Below are 25950 nucleotides of genomic sequence, written 5' to 3' on the forward strand. Positions count from 1 at the left end.
AGACAGCAAGCAATCCAAATACAGGTTAAATACATGCAATTCTTCTATACATATTTCCACAATTATCATGCTGCACAAGAAAAATTAGATAAAAAAAAAATCAAGCAATGAGAAAGAAAATAAAACATAAGCAAACAACAATAAAAGAAAGTAAAAATACTATGTTGAGATTCACACTCAGTCCCCACAGTCCTCTCTGTGAGTGCAGATGGCTCTCTCCATCAAAAGTCCAATACAACTGGCCAGGCAATTCTCTAACAATACAAATTGCAGAAAACTGCAGATCCACATTGGTGAGGGGAGTTTCCTCATCGGGGAACTTCCCATATCAGTGAAATCTCAAAAACAAATTATTAAACATCTACTATGTTCTGGGCATTTCTCTTCCTTGTTTTTGCTCTTGAGCATCTGATATGTGTCAAGGCCTAGAATTGGGGGGGGGGGAACTTTGTCTACTGGGAAACCCACAAATACTCTGCCCCCGCCCCACAATCATTCAGCAACTCTATTAAGAGACCCAAATACAAGACTATCATCACAAGCTGTTGCAAATTTTCCCAATTTTCCATTCTCTGGAGAGAATTTATTTGATTTCCTCTTGGGGAAGGAGTGGTTAGATGAATTGAATGATTCTTCCTCAGATATTATTTCTGTTCTGACCTCTAGGTCCTGACCAGACCCTTTCACTCGGAAAATAAAATGGGTCCTTGGGCTTTGGCCCTAAAGTACCTTTTCCCCTCTGGAAGAAGGCCCAGAGAGTCTGTGAGGGTGGGAACCAGTTGGGAAGGGAAAGGAGTTTGCGAAACAGGTTCAAGGCACTCCCTGCCCTCAGCCTTCCCCTTTTGGATGAGTTTCAGGGGAGTTTTGGTAGCATCCTTTTAGTTTATCCTGCTGAACAAAGGTTTTCAAAGCTCCAAGGGAGATTTGAGGGAGAAGAGGTTTCCTCAACTGACAAAAATCTCTCCTACCTCGTTCCCCAGCAGTTAGGAAGAAGAAACATCAAACGCTTGCCAAATGAGCCCCCGTCCCCCAAACAGAAGTTTTAGACGAAGCTGGGTACTGCTGACCAGTTTTGAGGGAAATGGGGTTCCTGGGTCTCAAAGGCAAGGAAGGAAGCGGACCCTGTTCCCCAAAGATCACAGAACATGGTTTTGCGTCGCCATCTGGCCAAAGGGAGAAGAGAAGTGCCCTGGCTGGCTGGTAAACCATCCATTAGAGTCTCATCCCAAAGATATAACAGAGGAGGCGGGAGGAAGGGGGGGAAAGGTTTCCGAAACGGCCCCTCAGCCCCCACTCCTGTTTGAGGAGGGGGCAATCTGGGAGGCGGCCAGCTGGAAACGTGGCGGCCGGGGGAGCAGGCTGCTGCCCCGTCCCAGCGCCGGGCCTCTGTGCCGCATGCGGTTCTGGTTTACGAACTTTTTCATGTGTTGGAAACTTTAGGCCCGGCGCCCACGGGCTCTTGGAGAGCTGAAACACTTCCTGAAGCTCAGCTGCTTGGCAAGACAGCGCCCCCAGCCTCCCCCTCCTCGTGCTTTGGGAGGAGAAGTTGGCCCGGAGCAGCCAAAGCTCCAGCTGATCCCCCCTCATTAACTGTTGCAATCAAACTCCAGGCAGGCAAGGCTGACCAAGGTTTCCCACTGCGGCTGGGGCCTTAGGAGTCCCTGTTCCCAGCCCCCCGGGGCAAGGGTGCGGGCTCCATGAAAGCAGGCAGTTAAGAGTCAGCCTTCATCGCCCTAAAAGTACCCAAGAGTCCTAGAAGGTCAGGGCTGGAAGAAATCGTGCAACAGGCAACGTGGATCGTCCAAGCTAGGAAGAACAGCGAGTCGGAATGTGAGAGTCAGAGGAGCCTTTAGAATAGTATCTGAACATGGAACATCGGGACTGAGAGGGACGTTAGGGCACAGAGCATCGTTAGGACACAGAATTTCATAGCTGAAACAGGCCTAAAAACATAGAAACTGGGACTTGTATGGGAGAAGGATGGGTCAGTGGGGGCGGGGAGATGGATTTAGTAGTCAAAAGACCAAGGGTCAAAGCTCATCTCTGCTCCTTCCTATCTACTTAACTATGTAACAATCAATTGTTTCACCGTGCCGGACCTCAGCTTCCCCATCTTTAAAAAGGGGGAAACTAGACAGTCTCGGATGTCCCTCCATCTTTAACCTATGATCCCATGAGAGAAACCTCCGGACATGGAATACATAATTTCAGAACTGAGAAATCCCATAGAACACAGAATAGAATCAGAAGGCTCTTAGAGAGCCCCCCCCCCACTGCCCCTTTCCTTTCTTCCCCCCCCCCCCCCCCCCCCGCTTCCCCCCTTCATTTTACAAACAAGGAATCTGAGGCTGAAAGAAAAGGGGATTGACTGTGAAAGTCACACTCCGGTGTGGCCCAGACCCGGGAGCCTACCTCCCAGACCCCCAGCTTTTTCTGCTGTAACACACTGATTCAGAGAAGGGGCGTCTCCATGGTTCTCTATTCAGCCCCCCTGAATTGAGAGAAACATTAACATTCCCTCTCTTTCCCCGCGGCCCTGAACAGCGAAAGGGTATAAAGCATGCAGCTTCCCAAACCTGGGCCCGGTGGCTGGAGCAGGGCCAGCTCAGCGCTCTTTCCCGGTGTCAGCCTGCTCACTTGGTGCTTCCTCTGCGGCCTCCGCTCGCTGGGGGAGCAGGAGCTCTAACTGAGGCAGCTTTGGAAAGCTTGTGACCAGTCCAGAATAACCCCAAAGAGGAGGGGGTGGGGGGAGGGGAGAAGGTTACATCAACTGCACGTGCTCCTAAAAGAGAAAGCATCAGCTGAATGCGGGAGGCTTCTGGCCCATTCTCTTGGGCCAGAGCGGACAGATCTGCAGCCGAGTCAAGGGAAAGAAAACAAGTCCTCTTGCTGAGCCAGCCAGGGACCTATGCAAACAAATTCCCTTGTTCAGTCTGCTCAAGAGCCATAGAGAGGTCTCCTGGCTGCCTCTTCCCCAGGCGCACTGTCCTGGACTCCTCCAAAGTGCCACCTGGGAAAGGGGGTTGGCCCGGCCCAGCTGGGCCTGGCACCCCTCCCCGGCAGCCCAGTCTGGCCATGGTCTACAAGGCTAGAGATCTTCGCTTCCTCCGGCCAGATAACCTGCAATTTCCGAGGTGGTGATGCTTCTAAGTTTAACACTGCCTCCTGGCCTGGGTGGCTCTGCTGCCTGATTCCCTCATTTAGGGCTTCTTTTAGAAGTTCAAATACAACCACAGCTGAATTTACTTGCAAGTCTTTCCAAAATAACTTTTCAGTTTAGCACAAAAGGAAACTGTAAAATAGCCCAAGACAAGGAATGTGAGTCTGGGAACAGGATTATAGTTCTTGCTTCAAGCCTGCTCTTGGAGAATCTGTGAGCGAAGGGGGCCATTAGAGATCAAGGAGGACAAGCCCCTTATTTCACTGATGAGGAACCTGAGGAAGTGGCCACAAAACTAATGATTTAGCAAGACTTAAGAGTCCAGGCTTACTGACTCTAAAGGTCCAGAGTCCTTTCTCCAAGGATCTGCATTCTTGACTCTAAAGGATAAAGGCCATATGGAGGACTCAAAGACATCTCAGAGATCGCAGGATGAGATGTGATGGAGCTCACCCAATTTCACAAAGGTAGCGAGAGATGGAGCTGGGATCTGAATCCCTGCTCTTTTCTCTACACTTCACTGGGCTGGAAGCTCATCGATCCAACAGTGACCAGGCTTACAAGAGGGAAAACCTGGATGAGTTTCCCATCTTAGTTCTACTATGTCAAATTCAACTACAGCTATGCTGAAGCCGCTTCCATCTTGCTTATTTAATCCAAAACTGGCAATTTTAGTAGCAATTTAGCAGCTCATTAAAGGGAGGTCAGGTTTCACTGGTATGAACTTCTGGAAAATAATACCTCACATTTCTAGAGGGAATTGAGGTTTTCAAAGCCTCTTCCTTACAGCCAACCAGTGAGGTAAATCAGGTAAAAATCGGTGTCCCCATTTTATAGAAGAGGAAACTGAGACTAAGACTGGGAAGATAAATCTGGCATTAGACATGGAATCAGGAATCAAATCTTCTACCCTATCTTATGGTTTAGAATCTTTTACTTTTACTCTTTTGATCTTAGTTTCTTCATCTCTAAATAAAGGAGAGAGACTAATAATTTCTATGATCCCTTCTAGCTCTCAAGCTTATGATTCTTGGGGCAGCTGGTGCAGTAAGTAGAGTGCTAGACCTGGAGTCAGGAAGATCCATCTTCCTGAATCCAAACCTGGCCTCAAACCTTCCTAATTGTGCGATTTGGAGCAAGTCACTTTATGTTTGCCTCAGTTTCCTCATCTGTAAAATGAACTGGAGAAGGAAATGGCAAAATACTCTAATATCTTTGCCAAGAAAACCCCAAAAGGGGTCATAAAGAGTCAGTTGTGACTGAAACAATTGAACAACAAAAAGAAAAATCCTATGATTCTCTATTCTGGAGCCATGAGTCCAATTGAAATCTTTGGATACTAAGCCCTTTCTACTACAGTCTACTCCCCGTACTGAGCAGGGCAAGGTCTATGATTTAGAACTAGAGGAGGTCTCTTAGAGCTCAGCTAATCCAAATCCTTTATTTTTCAGATGAATAAACTGAGAGTTAGAAAGATGATATAATCTTATACCAGGCTGCCTCTGCCCCAGGGAATGTGAAGAGGCTGAAGGTGGAGGGTTTTTGAGTTCAGGATTAGATGTGAGGCAGTCCCAAGACACTTATAAGCACAAATCAGGGAAACAGGAGAACCTGCACTGCTGTTAGAAAGAGGGCCAGTCATCCCCTAACTCATCACTGACTCGAGTTAAGAAGGAGCCAAGACTTCAGAGTAAACACTGGTGCTTCCTCAGGAGAAGGAGATAAAACTTTTTTTTTTTCTTTTTAGCAATCACCTGTCTGTTTTTTCACTTTTCTCAGTGTGCTTTTCTTCCCAGACCATCCCCTCCATTCATTTACTAACTCAATCATTTATTCTGCAGTATATATGAAGTGCCCATTATGTGCTTTGCACTGTCTACAAAAGGTAAATAAGAAATGATTAATAAATCAGTTCACAATGAAATTTTGTTAGATGGGCAATCTAGAGAACAGTATACATTTATTGGACAGTTATTACAGATGAGCTCAGCCCAGTATTTTACAGGAGGGGGAAAATCTGGCTACAATGACTTAACCCCTTTTAACTTCTCCTAGAAAAAAGGCCTTTCTTTTTAATGCCAGTTTCCATGCTGGGCTGTTGCATGCCTGAGAGTCAAGAAACACTTTTGTTTATAAAAAACTTTTTTTTTTTTTTGGAGACCAGGTTTCCCCATCTCCTTCAAAAGTGTAAATAATCTTATCACTGATTAGCCTGAAAGCTTTAACATGTTCCATTTTCTCAACTTGAGCCCATTTGCCAATCCTAGCCAGAGAGGAAGCCCTCTGTTCCCAATGGCTCATCATATTTGTGCCACACTTTACTGGCCACCCAGTCAACTTTAGCCCTAATTCAGCTGAGAATCCTGAAGTCAAGTGATTCACCAGTCTCAGCCCTCCCCAATATTAGGGTTCGCGGATGAGTACAACCTCACCTACAATCGACAAAGTATTAAAAATAACTATCCCATATGGGGCAAATAAAGCAATGGAGGGAGAAGAATAGCATACAAAGGAGAAGTATTATTGAGAAAAAGGTGGGTTGGTCATGTGAAAAAGAGGAGAAAGATAAGAGATAGAGGCATATTTGCTTCAAAGATGTCCTTGAAATATCAAGAGAAATAAAGGAAATCTTCAAATATGTTGGTGGATGGGAGGAAATGTCTAAAAGTTACACATGACAGTTAAGAATGGATGTGTGAAAACCTAGCACCGGCCCTTGCACTTCTTTTTCAGATCCAGACATGTGATTTCATTCGTGTAAAGAGCCTACCCAGGTGGAAATTCTTCCCACTAACGCAGATGAACAATTTTGTAACTGAACAGTCTTAGAAGTCTGGCGAGGACATCCAGAGTTTGTGACTTAATGTTGATCCCATAATTAGTATTCCTCAGAGGTTAGATTTGCACCCCAATCTTCCTGACTCCCCAATACTACTGCTCATCTCATGTGTAGTAAGTACTTAATAAGTGTTTATCATATTTGAAAGCAGAACTAGGAAGAAGCTCGTGCCTTAGGGCAAGTGAGTAATCGCCAATGATTCAAATTCAAGGCAAATTATCCCTTGAATGAAAGAAATATTTGAAAGTTAGAGGATTGAACTTTCTAGTGCCCTTCAAATTAAACCCATTAAAATTGGACTCAAAGCAAGAATCCCCTACTTCACTCTTGTTGAGAGTCACTAGATCCGGGTCAAACTGAAGGTGTTGGCTGAGAAAGAAGGCAAAATCTCCAAAGATCTGTCACAGCAAATGAGCCACATTTTCTGTTCCATAAAATCTGTGGTTCTGTGAGCTTTGACCAATTAGTTCCCTATCCCCACACTATTATCCTGGGACTGAAAGTCACATTGGGACTGAAGGGGCTGAAATACAAATCCCCTGAAAACCAGATTGTTGAAGCCAGGGATTGTGAGAGAATTCAGGAAGTGCCTCCTTACCCTTTGTTTACCAAAAAACATAAACACACCTCCAGCAGAGGTGGTGGCCCCCTCTATCCACAGGCCCCACACGGTACCAGAGGCTGCCTATGCTTCAAATACATGACTGACCTTTGACACTAAGCCATACAAAGTAAATAATGAAAAAAATAACAGGAAGAAAACAATAATCCCTTACATATCAGTGGTACTTTCATATACATTAACTCATGCAGTTCTCACAGCAATACTATGTACAGAACTCTACAACATTAGAGCTGGAAGAGACCTCAAGATATTAAATACAACATGTCTGAGATGCAAGGGACTTAACACAGAATGTCAGACCTGACAGACCATGGAATATTGGAGCGGGAAGAAGATGAGAACCTAGAATGTTAGAGCAGGAAGAAGCTTTAGGTATCATGTGTTAAATATAAAGCTCTCATTTTACAGATTAGGAAATCAGTTTTCAGAGAACAAAGTCACTTGTCTAAGATAATACAGCTGGTTAAATAACAAAGTTAGGACTCAAAGCTGGGTCTCCTGATTCCCATTTCCAATGTTTCTTCCTAAAATCTGAATGAAACTTTATTATTCCTTTTCAGATTACTGCTAGTACATACTTGAGGGAGGGAGGAAGAGCTCTCTCCTAAAAAAGAAAGGTAAGAAAGAAGGAAGGAAGGAAGGAAGGAAGGAAGGAAGGAAGGAAGGAAGGAAGGAAGGAAGGAAGGAAGGGAAAGAGAAAGGAAGGAAGGAAGGAAGGAAGGGAGGGAGGGAGAGAGAAAGGAAGGAAGGAAGGAAGGAAGAAAAAGAAAGAAAGAAAAAAGAAAGACAGAAAGGGAAGGAGGGAGGAAGGAAGGAAAGAAGGAGAGAGAGAAAAAGAGGAAGGAAGAAAGAAAAGAGAGAAGGGAGGAAGAAAGAAGAGAAAGAAAAAAAAAGAAGGAAAGTGTACTATGTTTTGTTAAGTAAAAAATGACATTGATTTTTCTAAAAGTATTTGGGATATGTTTTTAAAGTGTTTATGAATGCCCTAATAATTAGCCTCAGGGAAAGTAACTTACACTCATCCTACCACTAATTTAAGCCTGGGTGTTTTCCTTTAATAGAACTGAAGAAAATTTGCAGCTCATTATAGAATGAACTTTTTTACTAGGGATAGTAGGTCTGTGATTGTCCTGTTTGTTTTATTCCCCCTGAACTAAAAAACTGTGTGTGTGTGTGTGTGTTTGTGTGTGTGTGTGGCAATAGGTAAGGTGCTACGAGGGCAAGCATCTGGTCTCTGTACTGATTTTGCTGGGGAAATTGTTTGGGAAGGTTTACATTCATGTGTTTGTTGGGGAATTGGTCTGGACAATTTTGGATCCCATAGCAGTACGGGAGTCCCTGCTGGTGGATTTTTATTGGCCAGATTGATTTTATTCTGTGTAGTAAGAATGCATGAAGCTGGTCTATTTCTCTGTTACTAACTGGACTCAGTTTCTTCCCTTGTAAAGTGAGGCGATTGCTCTACGTGATCTTTAAGTTCTCTTTCATCTTTATGACAAAAGATGATGATTATGATGACATATCCTAAACTGAACCCTTCTCCTGATGTTGCATTCTGGTGTGGATGATCCCGGGATCTCAAAATCTATGCCAACAGGTCCTGAGCTCTTTCCAGATGAGGAAACTGGGGACCAGAGACACTGAACCAAACAGATGGTAAATGTCAGAGCTGTACCACACTGCCCTCCAGTCTCTAAGCCAAGTCTCCTGATTCTCTCACGTAGTGAGGTACTCTATTGTGCAGTTTGGATTTCTATCAATCGTCAGCAAGCAGGAGCACCCACTAACCACGCTAGTTATAGAGAATACGGAAGCCATAGCGAAGGCTAAGACAAGGTCCCTGCCCTCAGAGAGCTGCCAAACCAGTGAAAAGATAAGACTTAGATACAAAACACCGGAAAGCAAGACAGGGCAGCTGCAATCGATCTTGTACTCCACGAAGAGATGTGCTGGAGGCGTAGTTCAGAGAATGAGGGCTGTTTAGGGAAAACTTCATTGCGCAGGGGCTTGAACAACTCCCAGAAAAACAAGGTGGGGTATTTTCAGGCCCTTGGAAGGGTGATGAGCAAAAGCACAAAGATCAGCATGAATTTGGTGTGTGCAGGGGACAAAGAGAAAGGGTGACAGCCACCACGTCTGGGCCTAATTGATACCCTCTGCCCTGGCTCTTTTTGCTCTGGAATCTTTCTCTGTGGGGTCCTCCTGCAGCAGGAGGAGGCGGGAGGCTCCAGACTGTTTTCTCTCTTTAGTCCAATACAGAGAAACCACCAGCAGAATCTTGGGGCGGTTTTAATTATATTGTTGGCACGTTTAGCACAGCTTCCCTTAATTTTGCCTTGGTGGGAGAATGCTATCAGACTCCTAGGGAACGGGTAAGAGGGGGCTTGATGGGACCACGGCTCATAAAGATCACTCTTCTCTGGGGCACCTGAGGACCGAATGTCCACAACAGGCCAGACCTCTGGATGATGTTGACAGAGTAGGCACCAGCCAGGAGCAAAGCTAGAAAGGAGGGCTTGACAGCAACAGCATTGGTAAGAGTGGCACACCTCACTTTTACTTAGCAGTTGATACTTTCCAAAGCATTTTCACATCTGTTATTTCAAAATGACAGCAGCCCCTGTGGAAAGTTGGGACTGGCACAGTTGGCCTTATTTTGCAGATGAAGCAACTGAGACCCCGAGAACTGGAAGCAGCACAGCACAGTACAGTCTGAAAGGGGAAAGGAGTAGGAGTTCTAGTGCAAGCTCTATCACTTAGGGGACCTTGGGCAAGCTATGCCCACTCTCTATTGCTCAGCTCTCATTTCTTCCCTTTCCTTGGCTCTGTTTGTGGCTGTTACAGCCCAACTGATGAGTGAGCAGGGCTCAGGATTAACAAAGGTGTACTTCTCACAGGTTGTCTGCTCATAGGAGGAATATGATGAGTGGGCCCTCTCCGGCCCCCAGCTCCAACCCACTAGTTTCCCTTCATACTGATGTCTTCCTTCTGCTGATTATCTCCAGTTTGTCCTGTTTACAACTTGTTTATTCATAGCTATTTGCATGTTGTCTTTCCCATTAGATTATGAGTTTCTTTAGAGGAGGAACTGCCCTTTACCTTTCTTTATATATCTAGCACTTAGAACAGAACTAGCACATAGTAAATACTTAATAAATGCTTGTTAACTTAACCTGACTAAACTTTTCTAGTCTCTTCCCACCCCCATACACACACACACGTTCTATCCCAAACCTGGCACTCTGAACTTTTAAAATCAAGCCCTGGGCAATGGAATGTGCAGGCTCCCTACACCAATCTCTCTTAGGCTTTTCCGGCCAGGAGAGAAACCCTGAGTGTGTACACTGCCAAGCTAGTTCCTGTTAGCTAACAGACTTTTTAACGAGGGGGGAAAAATGCAAGTACCGAAGGAGAGATAAACCATCTGTTCTTCCCAGTGTAAACTATTTACAAGTGACAAATCAGACCAGCTTGCTCTCCTCATTTCTTTTTTTCCAACAAGATGTGCTTGTCACATTCTGCATGATTTCCTTTCCCTCCATTTGCCTTTTAGAAATAGTGGCCTGAACCAGATAACCAGGACCCATCCCCTCCCCTAATGCACAGGTCAACCCCCTCTTTGAGCAAAAAGATTCCTATTAACTGTAGTCAGGAAATTTAACTATTTAAAGCCTTTCCCTCAAAACTCCAACAACTCCCCAAATAAGTAAGCTATGCTGCCTAAGTATTCTACATTTAAACTAAACTGGATAGATGGAATTTCCAGCTACTTGTAGCATTGATCTCCCAGTTCATATGACATAAGCTAAAGTCTTTGAATTTAAATGATTTTTGGACTAGAACTCTGAAATAACATGTTAGGAGGTTAAATCTTCTGGCAAAGTAACATCTCAAAAATGGCTTTGTCATTCACTGCAATTATTTTGAGAAAAGAAGATGTAAAACAAAATTCCTGGAGTTTGGATTGTAGTCTCAGGGATGGGGTGGGGAGACTCAGGCTTGGGGAAAATTTCTATGGCCTGGAAATATGGAAGAGGAAGTCTATAATAGAAGAGAGATCACAGGATCATTGACTTAGCACAGTCCCTGGCACATAATAAATGTTTATTGATTTAATCAATAATTGATTTTTTTAATTTAAATTTGGAAGTGACCTTAGAAGCTATCAAGTTCAATCTTTTTATTTTATAGATATGGAAACCTGGCAAAGTGAGATCAAATATCTTTTTCAGATTCCCACAGCTAGTTTGTATTTCAGGTGGGTTTCTAATTCATCCCTTCCAGGAGCAGCCAGGCAGCATAGTGCATAGAGCACTGGCCTAAGTTCAAATATTGACCTCAGATACTTATTAGCAATGTGATTCTGGATGATCCCTTAATCCCGATTGCCACAAACAAATAAATTCCTTCTCTCCTGACTCCAAGTCCAGTACTCTTCATTAGGAAAGTTCTGCAAAATATCCTAGTTAGGTTTTGTGCTACAACCCTCAAAAGCCATAAGATTCTTCACTATCTTATGTAGTCTTCAATTTGGTATTTGAGGTAATTATCTCTATGAAAATTCATCTCTGATTTTATAATAAAAGTCATATCCAATAAAAACATGATCCAATCTACAGAAATTCACTTTTCAAAGGTTTGCATAAAGCACATCATAGTTATACTAAACAACTGACAGAATGAATGACAGTACCTCAAGTATACATAGGCACTTACAGATGCATGTGCAAATATTGCACCTAATAGTTTACTTGATTTGAAAATCAGAGAACTTGGGTTCAAAATCCAGTTTGACTTGTAACTATTTATGTAACCGTAGGCCAGTCATTTCCTTTCCTCTGTGCCTCAGTTTCCCCTTCTATAAAATGATGGAATTGGACTAAGAGATACTAATATTCTTTCTAGCTCTAAATTCTAGTATTGTAGCATCTCTTAAGGAGAATCTACCAAATTCAGTCTCTAAACAAAAATATTCACCTCTGTTCATAACTTTCATGGCCAGAAGATGGGGCAGGGGCCTAACCAGGCCTCTGCAGTACATGTGGTATTATAATTCAGCTCTCCTTGCATTTTACTGGTTTTTCTGCTTAATGAGGTGACCTTTCGCATAGGCCCAGTGGCAAATCTCTGTAAATGTTCATTTTAAATGACCTGCTTTGGAGAGCTTGCAGGGAAACAGTCCCTGGTGACTGGGTCTTGTTGGAAACAGATGGCTGCCCCATTTGAGTGAAGTAATGAAGGCCACAGGCTTAAGATCAAGACCTAGGCAGTCCTTGGGGTGGAAGGCTTGGGAAGGAGATCAAAGTTTTAGTTCCTTGCCTTAAAGGAAAAGGTTCATCTATTATTAATTAACAAATTATTTTTATTAAATGCGTGTTCTTCAGTAAGCATTGTGACAGGCACTAAGGCATGATACAAAAGAAATTAATCAACAAGACCCAGCCCCTACCCTCTAGGTGTTTATAGTATAACTATTGAGATAAGACATATATACATAAACATATATATATATAAATATGCTATCTCTGCTATATCTCATCTGAACCTTGTCCTCACTTACTGTATCTAACATAATGTTGAATGTAGTATAAACACTCATTGAATAAATATTATTTTTTTCGTAACAAATATACTACACAGAGACATCTGTGGCATAGTGAATACTGAACTGACATCAAAGTCGGGGTGATCTCAATTCAAATCCAGTCCCTGGCACATACTAGACATGTGACCCTGGATAAGTCACTCCATACTCTAGACAATTCTGTAAGTAGCAAGAAAGGTGCTAACTTGTGTGGTGAGAGAAAATTTCCTCATTTAAGAGATCCCTATATCAATTTAATCACATATATAGCCCCTACCCTACCTAAGTATGATGCTTTTTCTAGAACATGCAGCTAGATGATGTAACAATAGAGTGTTAGTCTACTTAGGTTAGTCTCTAAAATAAGGAGTCATAGAAGTTGGGAATGTTTAGATTTGGAAGGAAACCTAGAGTTCTTCTTAGTATTGGCCCCTATTGCCATTTTAAAGATGTAGAAACTGAGGCTTAGGATTCTTGGTCTAATTCCTGCTGCTGAAAAAGCTATCTTGGGCTTAGTTCTCTAGGAAAATAAATTAAAAAGAGATTCTGGGATGACTTTGCCATCTTCTTTCATTTCACTTGCTCAATCAAAGCACTTGGACTATATCTTTAAAAAAAAAACTATCAGGACAAGAAGCCTAAATAATATAAAAGATAGAACTCAGGGCTTAGAAGTCAATTAGTCAGTCAGCAAGCATTATCAAGTATTAACTATGTACCAGGCACTGTGTTAAGCACTGAGGATACCAAAAAAAGGCAAAAGCATAGTCCCTGATCTCAAGGAATACACTGTTTAATGGAGGGAGAGACAACATACAAATAACAATGTACACCCACGATAAATTAATTGTAAATGCAAGGTAACCCCAGGCAGGGGGTGAGGAAGACACTAAGAAACATCTGTCACACAAGGAAATTTGAACTGTCTTGAAGGATGCTAGGAAAGCCAAAAGACAGGGAGGAAGAGGACAATTCTAGGCCACAAGGGAATTTGAGCTAAGTCTTGAAGGATGCCAGGAAAGCACAAAGGCATAGAGGAAGAAGAGAATTCTAGGTAAGGGAGATAACCAATAAAAAGGCGCAGGATCAAAAATTGAGTATCCTGTTTGAGGAACAGTGATGAGGCCAATGTAGCTGAACTAAAAAGTATAAATTAGGAAGTAAAATAAAGAGAGTTACAAAGGAACCAGCTTGTGAAACTCTTTAAATGCCATTCTTATATTTGGTCCTGGAGGCAACAGGGAGCCATTAGAATTTATTGAATAATAGAGTGAGATGATACAACATTCACAAAGATCACTGGGGTAGCTAAGGGGAAAATGGATTAGAATTGGGAGAGACTTGAGGCAAGAATACCAAACAGAAGATTTTCAATAATCCAGCCATGAGGTAAGGAGGGCCTGAACTAGGCTTATGTCTTTATGAAAAGAGAGAAGGGGTGGATGTGAAGGATGGTGTGCAGGTAGGAACACCAAGATGACAACAGATTGGGTATATGGGGGTGAGTGAGGCTGAAGAGCCAAGGATGATGCCAATGTTAATGAAATTTGATTGTCCAAAAAAATGGCAGTTTCCTTAATACTAATAGGAAAGTTGGGAAGAGGGGAGGGTTTGAAGATAAAGATAATGAATTCTACTTTGGATGTGTTGAATTTGAGATGTTGAGGAGACATTAAGTGTGAGATGTCCAAAAAGCAATTGGAAATGTGGAACTGAAATTCAGGGAGAGAGACTAAGATTGGATGTATAGAGATCTGGGAATCATCTGCATAGAGATGATCACTGAATGCATGGGAATTGATGGACCCAACAAGGAATCTAATATAGAAAGAGAAGAGAAGAGGAATGCTCAGAACAAAGCCAAAGTTAGTGGTCCTGCTTTAACGATGAGAAAGCAGGGGGAGAGAGAGGACGAGAACTAGGAGAGAGCAATGTCATTAAAACTTATAGGGGAGGGACATATAAGAGAAGGGTGGTCAACAGTGTCAAGGCTACAGAGAGGCCAAGAATGGTGAAGACTGAGAAGCAGCCATTAGATTTGTCAATAAAGAGATCGCTGGGAACACTAATCAGGAAGAGTTGAGTTCAAATTCTGCTTTAAATACTAAGTTACTCAATCTCTTTCAGCCTCAGTTTCTTCATATGAAAAATATGGATAATGATAAAATACCTATCTCAAAGGATTACCTTGAGAACTAAATAAGAGAATATGAGTAAAACATTCGTTTTGTTATGTAAATGTTTACTTTATTAATAGTAGTATGAGGAAGTGAAATTGGGCACCAAGGCAGAAGGATTATGAATTAAAAAGGTAAAATTATCCGGGTTTTCTCTAGCCAAGTAACTCTGAAATCCTGATTTGCACATATTTGCATGTTTTCTTTTATGTCTTGAGCAACATTCACAATCTTCTTCCCAATGTTCTCTAGTGCCAGGAAAATTAAACCTGTGGCTGAAAGTGAAGTTTTGTTCTCACTAAGAAAAGATTTAAGAATTATCTATCTTCTCCAATGATTACTTATGGCTCTAGATAAGGCATTCTTTGAGCCTCTTTTTCCTCATTTATAAAATAGGAATGATACTCTCTTTACACTCTTGTCTCACTGGGCTATTATGAAGAAAGTGTTTTGTAAATTTTAAAGCACCATAGATACATCAGCTATTTTAATTAGCAACTGTGTCAATCTCAGAAATAGCAAGCTTGCGAACTTCCAAAGGAAACAAACTGGGAAGATACATTCCATCTTCTTTCCCTCCCTCTGGATTCTGTGAAATGGCAAAAAGCAGATAAACTCAGAAAAAGACTGAAGTTATTCAGTGTCCTTAAAAACATCAAGATGGATTAGGCAGCTCCAGACGCTCCATCTGAATTTCAATGGATTGAGGAAGATTGCCAAAGTGTCTTCTCACAGCAAAATGTTTATTTCAATTCTTGGAAAGTTATTTCTTTGACAGTCTGTAAATGTCTTGAGTGGCTTTCTGGATCTATCTATGAAGTTTTTTTTTTTTTTTTAATCAAGTATACACTGCATGCACATACTCTGTCCAGCACTTAGCTCATAACTGGTGCTTTCTGATCATTATAACAAAGAAGCAGCAGAATTAGTGCTCAAAAGAAACTGAGAGATTATCTAATCTAACCCCATTATTTTATAAAAGAGGAGGTTTAGGAAGGTGAGGTGACTTGCCTAACTAAGATATCTCAAAGACAAATGCTTCCCTTAAAAACAAAACAACACATTACTTTTAGGAATATAACTGAATCTGTGGGAAGAGCTTGATCTTAGAGGCAACATGACAAAGAAGGAAGAATGCCAGTCTTAGGCACCTAGTTTTGGAGCTGGCTGAGATACTGGGTTCTAGACTAGAGGACTTCTTATATATTTTTTTAAATCATGGGTCCCTTTGTGTCTAATGAAAATGATGGATCCTTTCTCAGAAGAACTTTTTAAAAATCCATAAAGGAAAGAAATACTGTTTCATCAGAAGTTAATGAAAATAAAGATTCAATTTTTTTCCCCCCATTCTAATTCAGATTCCCTGAAATCTCTCCATAGGTCATATATATTCCAGATCAAAGACCCTCATTTACAAGTGAAAGACCTGAGGACTGAGTGAGTTTAAGTGATTCAGCCAAGGAAAGTGAGAAAGGACAGATTTTCAAATCAAGACTGAGAGTTAAAACAGGGTTCCCTGACTCCAAATCTGGCGTACATGCCATTGTATCATGCTGTATACTACATTGCTCCCTAATCATAAGAATTGAATTTGATCTTGGCTCCAATTATAAACTGACCTTAAACAAATAATTTTCCCTCTCTGAGCTTCAATGTCCCCATCTGCAAAATGGGGATAATTAGCTCACAGATTGTGAAGAAGGTTAAATAAACCTATAAATGTTGAGCAAATCTGAGTTTTTGTGATTACTGCATTTTTCACATGAAGCATGTATTTTGAAAGGCCCTTCCTACAAAATGAACCATTCTTTCTTTTACCTTTAGTTTAACCCTGGTATTTAAAGACCCTATGTGTCCCTGATTGCATAGTGGTTAACACCACAAGCACGAAGATTTCTGGTCAAGGGTCCTCCTTGCCCCTCCAGAGCCGCCAGCAGAATTAAAACAGACTGCACCTCAGACCTGGCCAAAGTCAAAAAGAAAACCTAAGCCCAATTCCAAGAGTTCAGAATCCAGTTCTAAATATAGCCTTTGCCAACTTTCTGTGGGTTTTAAATTAGGTGAAACAAGTTCTTCCAGCCCAAGATGATACCTTTTTCCTGGTATAAAGGGTTGAAATAATGCAGCACTTATTCATAGAGATATTATTGCATCTTAGTAACAACTTATCTAGGAAAGACTGCACTTTCCTAGATTTCTATTGGTGCCAGTTACCCAGTGAATGACTTAACTAGCATCAGAGTATTTCTCAGGGGAACTAATTAAAGACTGTCTTTGCTCAGACTCAAGTTGGTGATGTGGCTACCAATGATTGAATTCTTTTTCTTTTTTCCCCTCCCTCCCTCCCTCCCTTCCTTCCTTCCTTCCTTCCTTCCTTCCTTCCTTCCTTCCTTATTTCCTTCCTTCCTTCCCTCTTCCCTCCCTCCCTCCTCCTTCCTTCCTTCTTTCCTTCCTTCCTTCCTTCCTTCCTTCTTTCCTTCCTTCTTTCCTTCCTTCCTTCCTTCCTTCTTTCCTTCCTTCCTTCCTTCCTTCTTTCCTTGCTTCCTTCCTTCCTTCCTTCCTTCCTTCCTTCCTTCCTTCCTTCCTTCCTTCCTTTCTTCCTTCTTTCCTTCCTTCTTTCCTTCCTTCTTTCCTTCCTTCCTTCCCCCCTTCCTCCTTCCCTCTTTCCCTCCACCTCCCTCCTCCTTCATTCCTTTTTTTTTAAACCAGACCTCCCTGTGATTTTACCAGCATAGGAATTCCAAGTTGAGAGATTTCCTCTATCAATGCCAAATGACACTTTCTATGCAACTTATTGCCCTAGAGATTGAAAGCCCAGGGCCATGCAGTTAATTTCTATTGGATGGAAGATATGAACCCAGGTATCCTTGAATCTGAGATCAACTTTCTGAGGCAACTAAGTGACACAGTGGATAGAACTCAGAACTTGGAATCAGGAAGACTTGAGTTAAAATTCTGTCTCACTAGCTATGTGAGCTTGGGCAAGTAATAACTATAGTGCTTACTATATAACAGGTATTGTGCAACTGAGGCAGGCAGTGGTTAAATGACTATCCAAGGACACAAGAGTTAATAAGTGTTTGAAGACTGGATTTGGACTCAGGTTTTCCTGATTCCAAGCCTAGCATTCTATCCACTGTTTGACCTAGCTGCCTCAAGTCACTTAACCTCTGACTGTCTGATTTCTCCATCTATAAAATGGGAATAATAACAACACCTATCTCCCAGGGTTGTTGTGAGGATTAAGTAAGTTAACACATGTAAAATATTTTAGAAACCTTGAAATACTATATAAATGTTAGCTATTATCATTCTGGCTATTATCTAGCTACTACATTATACCTTATTATATTATGCTATTATTGTTATATTATATATCATATATATTGTAATGTTATAACATTATATACAATTATACATTATATATATTGTTATATTATAACATAATATATAATTATATATCACATATATAATTATATTGTTATATTATATGTAATATTGTTATAATAAAATATTATTATTTGTTATATTATTTTATTTTTATTATATATTATACACAATATATAATATATTATTACTTTATTATATCATATTAATAAATGTCTCATGTCAAGAACATGCAAGATGACTGTCCCATTGTGCTCTCTTCTGGTAAGACTATATCAAGAGTTTTGTTTTCAGTTCATAACAGAAAATATATTAATAACCTGGCATGCATACAAAAGAGCATAACCAGTATAGTGAGAATAATTGAAACCATATTATACAAGTGACAATTGGGACTACTGGGAATGTTGAGCTTAAAGGAGAGAAAACCTATGGGGAAACTGTATTTAAATATCTGAAGAGCTGCCCTATGAAAATGGAATAAGGTTTATTTCATTTGGCCATTTGAACAGGACTATGGCCATGCCATCCTGAACATATTTGATCTCATTTGATCTTGGAAGCTATGCAAGATCATCTAGGTCTGGTTAATACTTGGATGGGAGATCACCTGGGAAAGCCGGATGCTATAGGCTTTGTCTTGAAAAGTAACATGGTACAATGGGAGAAATTGAAGTACAATGGAAAGAATGCTGGATTTTGAATCAGGGAATATGAGTTTCGATTCTTGCTCTTTCATTTACTACTTGAACAGTCTTAAGCAAGTCATTTAACTTCCTGGCCTCAGTTTCTTCATTTGTAAAATGAGGGTCTGCGAAATCTTATATGAACTGATATGAAATGAAATGAGTATAACCAGAATATTGTACACAGTAACAGTAATATTGCAATGAGGATCAACTGTGATATTAGCTATTCTGCTTAATACAAGAAACTTGCAAGGCTATCCACCTCAAGAAAGAGAACTGATGAACTCTGAGTGTTGACCAAAGCATTTTTTTTTACTTTATTTTTCTTATGTGTATGTTTCCTTTTGGGATATAGCTAATATGAAAATATGTTTTACATGATTTCAGATATATAATCAATATCATATTATTTCTATTCTCAAGGAAGAGGAGAAAGGTGGAAAAAAAGGACAGAATGTAGAACTCAAAAAATTTTTAAACAAATATAAATCTACCTGACAGAGACCTCAGGATGGAAACTAAAGGAATATCATAGTCAAGATGACCAGCTATAAAGCTGTAAATGACTTTCCTAAAGAATTTAAGATGAAAAATCTTATCCATACCCAGGGAAAGAACTGTGTCTGAATACAGATTGAAGTATTCTCTCTTCCTCTCTCTTAATTTAAATTTTTTTGAGGATATTAATTTCCATTAGGGTGTTTTCTTTCACAATCTGACTTTCATGGAAATGTTTTGCATAGCACTTTTTGTAGTGGCAAGGAACTAGAAACTGAATGATGCTCATCAGTTGGAGAATGGTTGAATAATGTAATGGAAATGAATGTAATGGGATATTACTATGGTATATGAATATTATTTGGTATATGGTATATGAATGTAATGGAATATTATTATTCTATAAGAAATGATCAGCAGGATGATTTCAGAAAAGCCTGGAGAGATTTATGTGAACTGATATTAAGTGAAGTGAGTAAAACCAAGAGAATATTGTACACAGCAACAAGAAGATTATGTGATGATCAACCGTAATGGACTAAGCTCCTTTCCACAATGAGGTGATGCAGGCCAGTTCTAATGGTCTTGTGAAGGAGAGAGCCATCTGCATTCAGAGAGAGGACAGTGGGGACTAAGTGTGGATTGTTGAAAATACTATCAACTTTTTTGTCGTTTGCTTGCTTTTTTTTCTCTTGTATTTTTTTTCTTTCTGATCTGATTTTTCTTGTACAGCATGGTAATTGTGGAAATATGTACAGAAAAATTGTAACTGTTTAACCCATAATGGCTTACTTGCTGCCTAGAGGAAGGGAAAGTGGCGAAAGGAAAGGAGAGGTGGGGAAGGAAGGGAGAGGGGGGAAGTGAGGGAGAAAATTTTAGAACACAAAGTTTTGCAAGGATGAATCTTAAAAACTGTCCTTTAAAAAAAAAAAAAACTATCCTTGCATATCCTTGAAAATAAAAAGCTATTGTAAATTTAAAAAAAAATAAATCTACAAAAAAACTGTTAAAAAAGGAAATATTTCGCATAACTTCACATGCGGTTTCTTAATTGTGGATGGAGATAAGAGAGAGAATCTAGAACTCAAAAAATTTAAAAACAAATGAAAAAAATTGTTTTGAATGTAATGGGGGTGGGGAGATTAAATAAATAAGAAATGATACATGCTCTTTAATTGAGGAATGATTAAACAAGTTGTGGGTCTACGATTATGATGGAATACTATTGTACTATAAGAAATAATGAGCTGGTTGATTTTAGGAAAACATGAAAAGACTAACTTATGATGTTACATCATAACATCATAATCAGCTGCTATAAACGTCTAGAGAAAGAACTCATAATTACAAATATGTACATTATGGTTTTATATATGTGTATATATATATATATATATATATATAAATGTTTAATTGTATCTTTCTTTAGGGATAGGGAAAAGGGAAAAAACAAAAAGTACACAGCAGAAAACAAAAGAAAACTTAAGACCAGAAAAGCTGCATAGTCTTAAAAACAAAGAGTAGTGTTTATTACATAGTTGATTTCTTTTTTTTTTTAAGTAAACAGTCTAAAATGGAATTTATAGTTTTATATTGAATCCTCTTTTTATGGTCTGCTTTATACATGGAAATTTTCTTTTTTCCTCTTGTTTTATATTTGTTTAAAATAAATTTAAAAAAGTTGTTAAGATCTGAGTTTAAAAAGTGGGGGGAATGTAAATGAGGGGTAGCTAGATAGTACAATGAATAAAGCACCAGGCCTGTACTCAAGAAGATCTGAGTCCAAACCTGGCTTCAGATACTTGCTAGCTGCATGACTCTGGACATGTTACTTAACTCTTATTTGTCTTGGTTGCTCATCTACAAAATGCAGACACTCCGGAAAAGAAAATAACCAAGCACTTCAGTGTCTTTGCCAAGAAAAATTCTAAGGACTTTTGGGTTACATAGACTCGAACATGACTAAACAACAAACAAAATTTTTCTAAATGTAATTGGGAAATCTTTACATATATACATATGCATACATATATACATATAAATTTTAAATGATGAGGTTGAACTAGGTGATTCCTAAGGATCACCAAATAGGTTAACCTATCATCAAATAGGAGTCTATAAATTTCAGCCCCACCTTTGTTGTAATACTTTTTAAGGGCTACCACTCTAATTCTATCCAAAGAAAGAATCTAAGTTCTAAAACTCAACAATCCCCCCCACCCCTGCCTCATTCATCCCCAGTGACATGCTCGTTTTTAACAAGGGTAGAAGGGTTTGTTTTTAGCCACAAGAACACACTGTCCCCCAACGAACTCTTCTCAGCTTTAGAACTGCTGTTATCAGGCTGGTTCAATGACATCTGGGCCAGAGGATCTGAACAAGAAGGAGAGCTCTCCAGAAGCCAAGAGACACTGAAGCTGAATGCAGGATGATGAAAAACTTGGATTGAGGCAGGGTAAAAAGGGAGAAGAGAGTTGAGAGCAAAAGTCATGTCCGTTATTTACCTTGTATTTTTATGACACAGATTGGACCAAACATCATGTAAAGATCATTCTTTAGATCAGTTCTATACAAAGACAGAATAAACTGCAGTGACAAGAAACTGGCAGATTTCTCCTTAAAAACTCTAGCCTCACAGTCAAATGATGTAGCCTCTAAAATTCTACCTTTAGAAAGTCATTCTTTTGAATTAAGTATTGCCTTTTCTAGAGCATAATTATTGTTGTCTTTTGTCTTGCTTTCTCAAAAAAGACCATGACATCAGGGAGATAATGCCATGACATGCAAGTAAATTGGATTTCAGTAAGAGAGGGTTGTGTAAGGTCTCTTGCCTCACTTTCCCCTCCAGAGTCACCTGGTCCAATGGCCAGATATAGATTAAGATGACTAGAAATAGTCCTGGGTGCAATGGGAGACCCTGGCATTTTTAACCTAAGGTCTTTAACAGGTATCCATTTGAGTGAGGAAACGTCCAATCAGTGATTAGGTTACAAGAAATGAGGTAAGAAATGGCCTCTTTACCTAGTCAAAAAAAAAAAAAAATCAATATAGGAGAGGAAGACCATTAAGGTTTCTGATCAAAGCAGAAATAATTGCTATTTATATTCACTCTGAGCCAATTCACTCTGACCCAAACAAGTCTAAGGGAAGCTTGAACTAGGACCTATCGGTGGCCAATAAATGAGATCTAGGGTGATTTGGATTTAGACCATGGTCCTATCCTTATAAGCCTGAAGATATCTTATGAAATTTCAGCAATGAAAATACATTCTGCTGAGCACAGTACCCACAGGTAAGTGTATAATAGCTTACATGGACAAAAGAAAAGAAAGGAAAGGGAAAGAAGAAAGAAAAGAAAAGCACAGTTAGCGAGTATTTAGGGATTACCAACTTAGTTCCTAGCCGTGAGCTTAGTTCTGTAGGGAGAATGAGAATTAGTGTAGAAAGTAGTCTCTGCTCTCATTAGTTTATTAAAAAAAAAAAAAAAAAAAAGCACATTTATTAAGTGCTGACTTAAGTCTTCCTATCAGATCACTGAGCTAAGTACTGGGGAAAATACAAAGTAAGGATCTGAGGCAGTTCTCATGGAATTTGTCTAGAAAAGGGTAAGATACATATACAAATAAAGCGGCTCAGTAAAGCACTCTCTCTCTCTGGGGTAATGTGAGGATCAAATGAGATAACTTATGTAAAGTGCTTTGCAAACCTTAAAAGTGCTACATAAATGTTAATTTATTATTATATATTGTTATAATACATGATAAATATATGATTCATAAACCAAAGTGCTGTGTGAGGTATGAAAGGGAACTCAGAAAAGACTTCCTAGAGCAGAGAGCATCAAGCCTCCAAAACCTGGCTCTGGCCACTTTTTTTAACTCAATACAAATCATTCTCTGTTATATATTCTTTGGTTCAATCAAAATGGCTTTTTTATGGTTCTTCACTAATAATATTCCATCACCTCCCTCCATGCTTCTGCACAGGCTGGTGCCTCCTACTTCCTCAATTCTACCTCTTAGAACCCTTAGAATTTCCTTTCAAAACTTGACTCAAGTTTCATCTCCTAAATATGACCTCCTCCTGCCTCTAGTATTTTTCCACATAAAAACTGTTGTTCTTGCTGTTGTTGTTTTCAGTCATGTCGGATTTCATGTCCTCATTTGGGGTTTTTCTTGGCAAAGATATGAAGTGGTTTGATATTTCCTTTTCTGGTTCATTTGCAAATGAGGAAACTGAGGAAAATGGAGTTAAATGGCTTGCCCAGAATCACACAGCTAGCCAGTAAGTCTCTGAGGGTGGATTTGAACTCAAGAAGGCTAATCTTCCTGACTCCAAACCCAGCACTCTATTCACTGTGCAACCTAAGTGTCCTAACATAGACATTACCTTGTATTTGCTAATAATATATTTTGTACCTATATATATGTGGACATTGTCTCTCTCAGAAGAATATACACTCAATAGCACAGATTTTAATTTTTGTAGTTTTATTTCTTATACTTAACATAGCACATAATAGTTTAATAAATGTTTGTTAATTGATCAGAAATTCAACAATCCAGAAGTTGAGAGAACATTTCAGGAATAGAGAAAAGACTGATTATAATCTCCTTGGAAATATAAAATTTAACACAGAAAACAATGGGAATAAAATGAAGTGCTGAATCTATAGGGCCTTGAGTTTCAGAAGAATAAGGGCTCAGAGAAGTGAGAGATCAGTGAGGGCTGGAGTAATCATAGAAGGCTTCCAGGATATATATATATATATATATATATATATATATATAAAGCACTTGATAAATATTAACACTCTCTGTAAATGTTAGCCACTATTATTATATAATTACTTATATATATAATATATATAATAAAAATACTATATAAAGCACTTGTATATATATATATGTATGTAAAGCATTTGATAAATATTAACACTCTAAATATATATATTCTCTTATTGATCTTTGCAACAACCTTGTGAGGAATGTCCTCTTATTTGGAAAAACTAGTAAGTTTTTCATCCAAATAAGTAAGAGAAATTAACTAATTTGTCAAGGATCTCACAGCTATTAAATGTATGGGGCAGAATTCAAATTTGTGTCTTTCTGACTCCCTTCTAACCACTAGACTCTGCTGCCTAAACATAGGATAATAGATGTAAAATTGAAAATGAGGGATTGAGGCTAAGAGAAGTAGTTAGACTGTGCATACCCTTTGATCCAGCAGTGTTTCTACTGGGCTTATACCCCAAAGAGATACTAAAGAAGGGAAAGGGACCTGTTTGTGCCAAAATGTTTGTGGCAGCCCTGTTTGTAGTGGCTAGAAGCTGGAAAATGAATGGATGCCCATCCATTGGAGAATGGTTGAGTAAATTGTGGTATATGAATGTTATGGAATATTATTGTTCTGTAAGGAATGACCAGCAGGATGAATACAGAGAGGCTTGGAGAGACTTACATGAACTGATGCTAAGTGAAATGAGCAGAACCAGGAGATCATTATATACCTCAACAATGATACTGTTTGAGGATGTATTCTGATGGAAGTGGATCTCTTCGATAAAGAGAGCCTTAATTGATCAAAGATGGACAGAAGCAGCTACACCCAGAGAAAGAACACTGGAAATGAATATAAACTGCTTGCATTTATGTTTTTCTTCCCGAGTTATTTATACCTTCTGAATCCAATTCTCCCTGTGCAACAAGAAAACTGTTCGGTTCTGCACACATATATTGTATCCAGGATATACTGTAACCTATTCAACATGTAAAGGATTGCTTGCCATCTGGGGGAGGGGGTGGAGGGAGGGAGGGGAAAAATCGGAACAGAAGTGAATGCAAGGGATAATGTTATAAAAAATTACCCTGGCATGAGTTCTATCAATAAAAAGTTATTAAAAAAAAAAGAGAGAGAAGTAGTTAGAAGACTTGGCTAAGTTATCAAATATTTATTTGTTTGTTTTTAGTAAGCAAATATAAGATTTGAACTTGGGTCCTCTGTTTCTAAATTTAGCATACCACACTATCCTTAGAAAACAGAAGGTAATTCCAGAGGTATGGGGAAGCCAAGTCAAACCAAGAGAGCCAATTGTAAAATTTTTAGTGTGAGCATTTATACCTCAGATATCATCAAATGAAACAAATGGGGGTTTGTTTTGTTGCTCTGTTAACTGTCTAGGTTTAAGAAAGTAATGGAAAAAAATGGTAAAAATATAGATTAAGCTTAAATATATATTTTGCATACTTACTTATTAGAGAATCAGTTGTTAAATATTTGCCAGCATACCACTAAGTCCCTAACTTCCTCAGGATGAATTAGTTTGTTTGGACTGAAGGTAGGGGGGACAGCAGTGAAGGCGCTGCTTACCAGGTTAGGGGAAGGCAAGGTGTTTCCCCACATAAAAGGTTAAACAACATAAGCTAAATTTCTATTTCTAAGCTGTACTTTAAAGAAACATACAAAAGAAAATTATTAGAATAAAAAATGACACGTGTATCCACATGCTGCCAGCAGGGCACCCAGAAGGCACAAACAGGCATGGAGGACAACTATTCCAATCATCTGAAAAAGTTGAACTTCTTGAGAATCAGGATACCTTCTGAAGAAACTATTTTCCCAAATTGCATATCAAAGGATTGTGGAATTGCTGAACAAATGATGGTAAATAAACATAATGAAATATTATTGTGTCACAAGAAATAACACATTAACATTCCAAAGGAAGAAAACTATGTGGAGTAAAGAACGCAGAACAAGAAAAACAGTACACAACTAAGACTATGTTTTTTAAAAATAGGGAAAATGATTGTATCTGTGATTTCATTTTTAATGGAGGGCAAGGGAATAAGCATTTATTAAACACCTATTATATGCCAAATACTGTGCTAAGAGATTTACAAACTTTGGGGTGAACCAATTCCTTTTACTAATGAAGAATGCCATGTTTTTCTTCAATTTGTCATTTTATAGAATTGCCTTGAGTACTGAG

At 39.3% G+C, this 25950-nt stretch overlaps 1 protein-coding gene and 1 long non-coding RNA gene across 5 annotated transcripts in view; both read right to left on the minus strand.

Annotated features, from left to right (window-relative positions):
- LOC127548918 (uncharacterized) overlaps positions 1-25950 on the minus strand; it is a 444700-nt gene that overhangs the window by 96647 nt on the left and 322103 nt on the right. The gene's annotated exons all lie outside the window — the stretch shown is intronic.
- The window catches only part of RIPOR3 (RIPOR family member 3), a 108418-nt gene that overhangs the window by 53185 nt on the left and 29283 nt on the right, over positions 1-25950 (minus strand). The window contains exon 1 of one of the 4 annotated variants that reach the window (XM_051976585.1): positions 2577-2676. The exons of the other annotated variants lie outside the window; for them this stretch is intronic. The gene's annotated coding sequence lies outside the window, so the exon portion shown is untranslated. Of the gene's footprint in view, positions 1-2576; positions 2677-25950 lie in introns of those variants that run through there. 4 annotated transcript variants of the gene reach the window in all.

This window comes from Antechinus flavipes, chromosome 2 (assembly GCF_016432865.1).
Source record: "Antechinus flavipes isolate AdamAnt ecotype Samford, QLD, Australia chromosome 2, AdamAnt_v2, whole genome shotgun sequence".
NCBI lineage: Eukaryota > Metazoa > Chordata > Mammalia > Dasyuromorphia > Dasyuridae > Antechinus > Antechinus flavipes.